The 9,592-nt window shown below is 51.1% G+C and overlaps 1 pseudogene; it reads right to left on the reverse strand.

The window, feature by feature from the left end:
- Positions 1 to 7,861: 7,861 nt before the first annotated feature.
- On the reverse strand, positions 7,862 to 7,970 carry LOC120581221 (uncharacterized; annotated as a pseudogene).
- Positions 7,971 to 9,592: the final 1,622 nt, after the last annotated feature.

The raw sequence follows: 9,592 nt of genomic DNA on the forward strand, positions 1-9,592 counted from the left end.
GTGTGAGCCAAACAATCTGCTCCTGAGTGTGGGCAGAGGCCCTGGTGGTCGTCCCCCATTGCCTATCCCTGGTAGCCAAGCTTATATCCTCACTCCCTTTGGAGACCAGACCCCCACCCTGATGTCTGCAGGGTGTGGGCTAGAGTCACTAGTCCTGGATCTCCTGCCTGCTGCCTGCCAGAACCCCGTCCCTACTAGGGCTTGGCCCCAGAACATCCCCGAACCAGCCTCTCCCTTCTACTCTCCAGGCCACGCCCCCCTCCAGGTCCAAGGACTCCTCAGCTTTCCCATGCACATTACCACCCCGCCCTCGGAGTGGGCAAAGACTCTGGGTTCCTGCTCATCGTCCATAAGGCTCTTCTCTTAGCATTTCTTCCCCCTTCTGGAGGCCCACAGAGAGCCGTTTATCCAGATTGACTGGCTCTCCTCAGTGCAAACATTCACAGGAGCATTAACAAGCCTAAAACCCAATTAGCCTTCAATTACTCAGGCCTCAGCCAGATTTTCTCTGATGGGGACTGGAGTAAGGAATGTGTTTGGTCACTTTGGGGCACTGCCTCGGTGGTAGCCCCCCTCCCTCCTAGAGGCCAAACACTCCCCACCATGCGCTTCTCCTCCTGTCCCAGCACCACCTTCTCTCCTTCCTTCCAACTCTTCTCTCCGGCCCTCGTCCCTATTTAAAAAATTATTATTCTTAAATGCACATAACTAATACATGGTTTGAAAAAAAAAACTCATTGAAAAGACATAATGCAGAAAAATACAAAGTGAAAAGTTAAACCCTCCCCTTCCTCTCTGTACCTTGGTCCCACTATCAGTAATTGGGGGTTCCCTTTCCTTCCAGACATTTGATTCTATACATTTGCACATACCCCCCACATAGTTTTAAGTGGTTTTTTTTTTTTAATCACTTCAAATCGGGACCCTACTATTCATATTGTTTAATGACTCGCTGTATTCACTGAACAATATTATTGGCAACATCTTTCCATGTCAACACACAGAGACCTATTTCCGCCTTCTTCTTGGGTACATAGTATTCCACGCTATGGCTGCAGCATAATATAGTTAGTCAGTCCTTTCCAATGTCCGACTTTAGTCAGTTGTTTCCAATGTTTGGCAATCACAAGGATCATTGCAGTGGTCACTTCTCCTTACACGGCTGTGCACAGAGGCCAGTATTGCTGTGAACAGACGCCTAGAAGTGAAGTTGTTTGGAGATGCATATTTAAAATTTGGATAATTATTGCCGAAATGCCCTCCACCTCCAGAACCTCCAAGGTTGTGCCAATTTGTATTCCCAAGTCTCCGTTTCTCCTACTCTCATCAACACTGGGTTTTATCTTTAATTTTTTTTCAACCAAATAGGGAAAATGACATCTTGTTATTTAATTTGTAGTTCTCTGTTTTTCACCTACTTTCTCTTTTCCCCTCTCCTGCACTTCCATGTCTTATTCCCTCCTTTTCCTCAGTTCCATCCTTTTTGCCCTCCTCTCTCTCTCTCCTCCTCTGTCTTTCTCATTCAGCTCTCCTCTCTTTCCTTGCCTCCTTCCCCGCTTCCACACCATCTTTCCACTCTCTTCACCACATGGTCTCATCCCTCTCCTTCCCCCTCTCCTACTCCCTCCTCCCCTGGGTTCTACAGTCCTGGGGGGAGGGGCACCCTGAGAAGCTATTAGCTCTGCCCCCCTAATACTCTGAGTCCCACTCGCCTCTTAACACCTCCCTGAGCCTGGGCCTCTAAGCCCCATCTCACTCTCGTCTCCCTCTAATCACTAAGGCTTATTTCTGATTTTCTGAAGTGACAAGGAGCTGGGTTTGGGGGGAGGGAGGGAGGGCTGTCAGCCAGCATCTCCCAGGATTGAGGGAGAAAAGGATGCAGGGAGGGAGGCCTGGCTCATGGGATGTGGAGACTCCTGGCAAGGCCCTCATCATTCTGTATAGACCTGAATTCTCCAGCCCCTTCTGCCTTGGCTTGTGGTGCATATACGTCCACCCTCAGGCTCTCTTTTAGGTTATTTTCTCTAGTTTCTTTTATGAAAAAGGAAAGTGACTCCCTACTTTCCCCAAGGGAGCTCCTGTGGCTAGAGCCTCAGTTGTCCCTCTCATTCCTCTCTCCCCACCCACACCCCTGGTGCACCCATCTCCCTCTACCCCTACCCCTTTGATACTGAAGGTGGAAAATGCCTCCACACTATGGACCCTTTGTCTCCTGCTTCCTACCCCATGGAAATTCGGGGCTCCTCTCCCCTGAACCAAATCCATCCCTCCAAGTACTCAGTGAATTCGCAATTACAGACTGCAAATCTGTTGTCATTTTAAAGACATTTAAGGTTTAAAATAAGTGCTGAGAATGCAGGTCTCAAGAGAGGTGGAATGAGGGGGTCAGAACTAATAATTTCAAGGAGTTACTGTTGAGCCTCAGTTCTAGCTCACTGTGTGACCCTGGATACTCCCTCTGGTGTCTCTGAGCCTTTTCCCATCAGCTCCCAGAACTTCTAAGAGGCTCAGCAGGAGTAATGTGCTCCTGCCTGGAAGTGTTCTCCCTGCGCTAATTTAATTACGTGGCCTAACTGGGCCCAGGCTGGGGAGGTGGTTAATGGCAGCTGCAGAGACAGTGAGTAATCAAGAATTAATTAAGCGTTTCTGGGGATTCCCAAGTCTGGGCCAGGGATTCCTGGGGGCTTGGCTATGGCAAGGTTGGGTGTGGGGCTCTTCGGGCTTTCCCCACTGCCCTGGCCCTGCTTCCTCCGCAGTGAGGGAAGTAGCAGGCCCTGCCTCCAGGAAGGTTCTGGGTGCAGGGCTGCCCAGTAAGGCAGTCCCTGATCAGTGGGATAGGGAACCACATAGGGGCTAGCATAGAGAGGCCAATCCAGGAGCCAACAGTGGGATGGACGGTGTGGAGCTGGAGAGGTGCCTGTGTCTGTGGGTCTGGACTCAACCTGTGTTGAGGTTGGGGCTCAGTCTAGACAGGGCAGGTGACAAAGGAAACGTGCCTCTGGGCTTTGAAGTCAGGCAGCTCTGAGTTTCACTCTCGGCTTTGCTGCTTGTTAATGGTGTGCCCTTGCACAGGGGCCCTTCCTGCTGCCCCACTGCCTTTGCCTCTGCCCCAGTGCCTATCCCCCAGGTCTTCACGGAGCAGGTGCCTTCATAGCATTCACAGTTCTACTAAACACATGCTCTTTAAGAAGAACCACTGGGGGAATTTACCTCCCCAGCTCCAGGGACTATTACATCACTTTGCCTTATTTCCTGTTCTTGTATGTGTTTCGTGTGCCCACTTGCCTCCTTCACAAGAATAAAGTTCTATGGGGAGGCAGAGATAGGGTCAATCTGGTTCACAACTGGATCCTCAGAACCCAGAACAGCTCCGGGCCTATAGTAGGTGTGCCAGGAAGGAAGAAATCTTTCTGAACCGGTTTCTTCACCTGTAAAATGGGGACATTAATGCTCTACAGACTCTAAGGTTGTGAGTGAGCGAGTTTAAAGCATGGACTCGGGAAGCGCTGAGCGCTGGGCCTGGCCCAGACCCCGCTAATAATGGCGGTCACGACACGATCAACACCGTCGTCGCCGTCGTCATCGTCGTCGTCGTCACCATCATCATCATCGCTGGCGAATTTCATGCTCCAACCTCCCGGGCCCAAGGACAGGGCTGCGGGGTGGAAGGCGCCCGCCGATCCGCCGCGGGCCCAGCTCCTTCCCAGGCGCCCCCGCGCCGCCGGCGCTTTGAAGTCCCAATCCGGCAAATAGAGTCAATCAATTATGAAGGGAACAATCTGGCGGCCCCTCGGGGAGCGGCGGCCGAGCGATCCCGGGGGATTAGGCCGCAAATCGCGCTGAGCCTCCCTAAGTGACAGCGAGAGAATCGCGCGCGGCGGCGGCGGCGGCGGCGGCGGGAGCGGGAGGGAGCGCGGCCGCTAACCCGATTATGCAGATCGGCGGGGGGCGCGGATTAGGCCGCGGGGGCGGCTTCGCCCTAAGCGGCTCCGGGATTTGGGAAAAGTTTACTCGGGCGGAGGGGGCGGGCGGGGACTCCCCGGGCGGGAGACCCGCACGGCGCCCAGCTGGGTGAATGGAGGATCGTCGCCCCGAGAGAAGCCGAAGGTGGGGTGCGGGCCCGCTGAGGCATTATAGCCACACTTTTCCAGGCACACAATCACGCAGGCAGAGTTACACGCTAGGGTCCACAATGATCCAGACACACAGGCTCTCATACACGCACAGGCTCACATTTGGGAATGCACAGGGATGCATGCACACATCCACATGCAGGCTCAGCATCACATGATTGCTCACACGCTCACACAACACTGGCTCATGGTCACAGGAGCTTGCACATACACACCGGCAGACATTAACCCCACATTCAGATGTGGTGCCTCCCTGCCATCCCAGAAGAAACTCCCACAGGAGTTTCTAGACACAGGACTAGATATTAGCCACACAATGCCCCCTGCAGACATATAGCCCCCAAGACCTGTGCTCTATCACAAACCTGCCCACCCCTCTCCCCTGGAAGGACCCTGAGGACAAGTGTGTGGTATTTGTGAGCATGTATGTGTTTCTGAGTGTGAGCCTGCCAGGACCGTCCAGACCTCTGGAGTCTGGGCCTGCTCTTGGGTTTCTGTGTTGGAGACATTCTCAGGGAAGGTGGGAAGAACTGAGGCATGGCACTGGGCTAGGAAATAGGCTGAGTCCCCCTGGTGGCTCTGGTTGGGGCTGGGGGTCCAAGATTTCCCTCATCAGTTCCTCTGAGCCTGCTGCTTCCCTGAGCAGCAGTCAGGGAAGAGGTGGGGAGAGAGGATGGTAGCTTCCCCTTACCTAAGCAGGGAAAGGGGCACAGAAAGAACCCAGCTAGCAGCCAAAGCAGGATGTCAGGAAAGCTTCAGCCTCTTTTCCTCTATAAAGTGTTCAGTGCGTGTAATCAGTGTGTGTCCAGGGAACATTCATGTTTTCATACTCTTTGTGTATGTTCATGATAATATGCATGCTTTTGGATAGCGTGTATTTGTGGTCACTGGTATGTGTATCCCTAGCCTCACATCTTTCATATAAACATCACAGTCACACATAATGACTGTGGACATATACCAACCACAGACAAACACTCATCCTGGACACACAAAGTGACCATGGATGTAAACTATTCACACTCACACACACCAAGCCTCTGAGAGAGACCAATTTTTTTACATGAATAGTGGACACTAAATGGAGTCACCTCCTCAGTCCTCACAGCTTCTGCCAGAGTGGCAGAGGGCAATTGCTGTGGCATGGAGGGCATTCCACCCCATGTCCTAAGCAGTGATAGAGTAATCCTATGAATGACTCAATCAGTGGGAAACAGAGGTCAGGGTTAATGAGTCTTTAGCAAGCAGGGCACTGGTTGCTGCCCCCAGCCCCTGTGCTGTGCGCACATGTGTGACTGTTTGTCCATCACACCCACCATTGTCACTGGGAAGAGGTTGTATGTGTGAGTGTGTGTGAGAGAGAGAGTTCTTCTCAGACTCTGGGATCCACCTTGAGGTGGCCTGGGCTGACCCCTGGATCCTGGTCAGTGTGGGGAATGGGAGGCGGTATCTATGGGAGGGTGAAGATGTGATCTGGTGCTTCAAGCTCCTGGGGAAGGTAGGGGAATATTCCCCTACCTGTGTAGCCACGACCAAGTGCTGACCCTGACTGGGCCTGGTTCCCTCATTGGCCTTCTGGCCCCAAATCCCTTGGAGGAAAACCTGGAGGAGTCAGATCCTCAAGAAGAAATTCTCCTGACCCACTGGACAAGTTGGCCTAGTCCCTTGCCCCTATCAAGGTGCCTGCCCCTCCCCCCTATAGGTCAGTCAGGCCTGATTTCACACTCAAGAAGGATTTCTTTGGCTGACAGTGGGACAGATCTGATTAGTTGGCTGCAGGAAAGGCTTGGTTACAATTAATCAGCAGCCAGGCTGTGAGGAGGGTCCTCCTAGGCAGGAGTCAACCTCAGGGGTGCACAGAGGGAGGCCTGCAGGACTAAGGGAATGAGGATGAGGAAAAACACCCCCTTACACACACCCAGGGGCCCTCCAGGTCAGGGCTCAGCGGCATCTCAGTGGTTCTTACCTGGGTTGGGCCCTCCTTTCCCCAGGCTGCTGTGGTCCAAATTGCTCCTCCACTGAATGGATGTGTATCCTTGGTCAAGGCACTTAGCCTTGGTATGCCTCAGGCCCCATCTTTAAAATGGGGGTAAAATAATGCCTTCCTCATAAGATTTTTACAAAGGAAATTCAGCACGTGGGAGACTGGTTGGCAGATAGGTGCTCAAACTGTGGGAACTTCTATTATCGTTACTATTATTATTAGTCCAAAAGAGGCAGCCTGCAGAAAGAATCCAAAAGCTAATGATATCTTGACATGCCCTCCCCGCAAAGGAAGGAGGCTGGGGAGAAGGGAGATCCTTGAGAGCCACTACAATTTCCCCTTCCCCAACTCAGGCTTATTACCTAGGAGAGCACAGAGGGGCTGGGGAGCCAGTCTGGGCAGCCTGCCCTGAGGGGAGGAGAGCCTGAACTCTCCCCACTCCAACCCTCCAGCCCCCAAGTATGTGTGTATGAGCAGTGGGTGGGGAGAGGAGAGGCCAATCTGAAGTGGCTCAGTGGCTCAGTTGTTTCAGGCCAGAAGCTATTACCTTCCCGTAGAGAGAAACCCATGGCCCATCTGAGGCTGGGGCCAGGGGCTAGTGGAGTCCAGATTGGAGCGAGACTCCAGTCTGCCTAGGGCCTTCTTGCCTCCCCTCTTCCCCTTCTCTGACCAGGTGAAGAGACAGAGTCCAACCGGCTCTTCTCTAGTTTTGACACATTCTGTACTGGCCCTGGGGGTGGAGGTGGGGGTGAGGGTGGGGACTAGCAAGGAAAAAGGAGTCCCTGTCCACAGCACCTCCATAATTGATGGCACCTACTGTGTGCTAGGCCTCCAAGCATCTCTCGTTTACTTTGTACCACTGACACAGCTGGAAACCAGCAGGAACCTTTTCAAAGAAGTCATCCAATTATCTAGCCTGGGGGACAAGATGTGGCCAGTGGGAATCAGAGGATTTCCATACAGGGGCTGCAGTGGGGTCTGAGTAGAGGGAAGGGGGAATTTGAAACACTGCCTGCTGGATTTGCACAGCAAGCATGCTGTTTCGTGAAGATCGTCTGCCTATTTTGGGTGGCTTGGGGAGGCAGGTGATTGAGCAGAAGGTTAAAGCATCAAGGAGAGGGAAGGCATTTCATTTACCAAATTCCAGGTCCAGAACCCACTTGAGCTCCAGGTGGTGACCTCTTGAGTCATCTCCAAGGTGGGTAAAGGGGAACAGAGATGACCTTAAATCCTGGGCTTGGGCTATGTGCACATTTTTACCCAGGAAAGGAAGCATGGACAGCAGACTCTTTTAATAGCTCACATCCAGAGAATCCTGGGAAGGGTTGCTTTTGCCTCTTCAGTAAGAGCCTCCCCTACCCTTGCCAGATGCTATGGACCCTCTGAGTTGGACCTGAACAGGTGCTCCTCCTGACTGATGTCACTAACTCTCCACCTCATGCCCGCCTAGTTCCTATCCCCTGCTTCTGCTGCTCTTGGTCTCTCTGTGCCTCTGTTTCTATCTCCCTGTCTCTTCATGTCTAACTCTGTTTCCCCATTGGCCTGTGAATCGGTGTCTCTGTCTGACTCTGTATCTCTGTCTGTCTCTGTCACTCTATCTCTGGCTCTTGCTTGTCTCTCTTTGTCTCCAATTCTCTGTCGATGAATCCTGATGTTGCTCAGTCTGTGTCTCTCTGTCTCTAGGCTTGTTTTTCACCCCTGGATAAGCCTCTACGTGGCTCTATGAGGTTGTTTTTTTTTTTTACACCTACAGCATCTGGTCTTCCTATGTGGTCTCCCATCCAAGTACTAACCAGGCCCAACCCTGCTTAGCTTCCGAGATCAGGCTTGTTCAGGGTGGCATGGCTGTAGACTTCTATGAGGTCTTTATGCTCAGGTTGGAAGGTCACAGTAGAGCAGAGCTGAATAGAGAGGGGAAGCTGGCCTGTCTCGAAGCTCAAAGACAGGGGATCCTGGATGCTCAGTGTTCCCTCTGGGGGGCTTTATCCTTCTGAGTCTGCACTTTGACTCAGTCTGGGTTAGGCCAGGGGCACTCTGAAAGTTTTTAAAGGCTTAGCCTCCCCTTTTAGACTATTTCAAGTGTAGGGTTTTGTCTCTATTCAGATAGGTAGCCAATCTCTCTATACCTTCCCATCTCCTTTTTTCTCCATTTTTACCCCATGATAAGCAATAGAGATCGGTTTTAGAGTCAAGCAAACCTAAGTTCAAGTTCTGGACATACTCTTAATAAGCTCTGTGATATTTTGGGTAAGTTATTTGATCTCATCCAGCCAAGGACATCCTTTTCAGCTTTAGAATGGAGATAGGATCAGTCCCTATCTCTCCGGATTGTGATGAGGATAAAATGAGACCAAGACTGTAAAACACTAAACATAGAGCCTGACTCAAGAACTGGAAGCCATTTTTATTGCATTTCCCCACTTATTTGTTTATAGAGCCTAATACGGGCCTAGGCCCACAGGAGTTTTATTGAATAAATACAGATTTCTCTGTTGTTCATCTCCTTTCTTTCCTTCTGGCTCCATTTCCTTCTGTCTTCTCCATCTCTATGCTTGGAGAATCTGGATCATAAGAGCTGCTTGAGCACCTTCTATGTACTCAGCCTTGATCCTGGTTCTGCAAATGGTGACAGGCTCTGTAAACCATGATGAGATCTAAATGTGGGGTTTGGCTCTACAAATAGAGATGGTCTTTGTGAAGTCTTGGGCTCTGAAAATAGTAACATACTCTGCAAATTATGATGGGATCTGTAACAGTGACAGGCTCAGAAATCAGTGATGGGATGTGCTCTGCAGATGGTAATGGGCTCTGCAAACACTGACGAGCTTGGCATATAATTTAAGGCTCTGCAAACAATGAGAGACTCAGCAAACAATAATGGGCCTTGTAAATAGGGACAGGCTCTGCAAATGGTAATGGGTTTTGCAGTGATGGGAGTGGCAAGTTGTGATGGGTCCTGGAAAAACTGAAGACTAGTTCTTACCTGTCAAGGACAAGAGGGGACCTGTGGGTACCTAAAGAACAAGGCTGTCTCAGTACCATGGACAGCAAGATCCTTCTTCCTCTTCTGGCCCCAGCTAGAGCTCATCTGTCCATTTATTCATTGGTATTGGGTGTGTGTTGGGGGGTGAGGATGGGAGCCAGGGGATAGAGGATGTATTGAAGAAGAAATGGGACAAGGAGAGGAATGAAGCTGTGTACCCACCCTCAAAGATTTTGATAGGTTGAGAAGACAGACTTCTAAGAAGCCAAATGGGGGGATTGTGTCTGTGTTGACAAATCTATTCTCAGCTCAGCTATCTGTGAGGTGTAAGGTGTCTTTCCACATCAGAGGCTCTCCGAATGCTAAAAGGGTGTTTAAACCACACTGGGCTCCTGCGGGAACTGAGAAGTCAAAGCACGTCTTGCGGGCTCCAGCCGAACTTAAATTCTAGCTGGCACCTGAATAGCTTTGTAGCAATTTAAATTTCTCTGT

The sequence above is a fragment of the Pteropus medius genome, unplaced genomic scaffold, assembly GCF_902729225.1.
Source record: "Pteropus medius unplaced genomic scaffold, Ma_sr-lr_union100, whole genome shotgun sequence".
NCBI lineage: Eukaryota > Metazoa > Chordata > Mammalia > Chiroptera > Pteropodidae > Pteropus > Pteropus medius.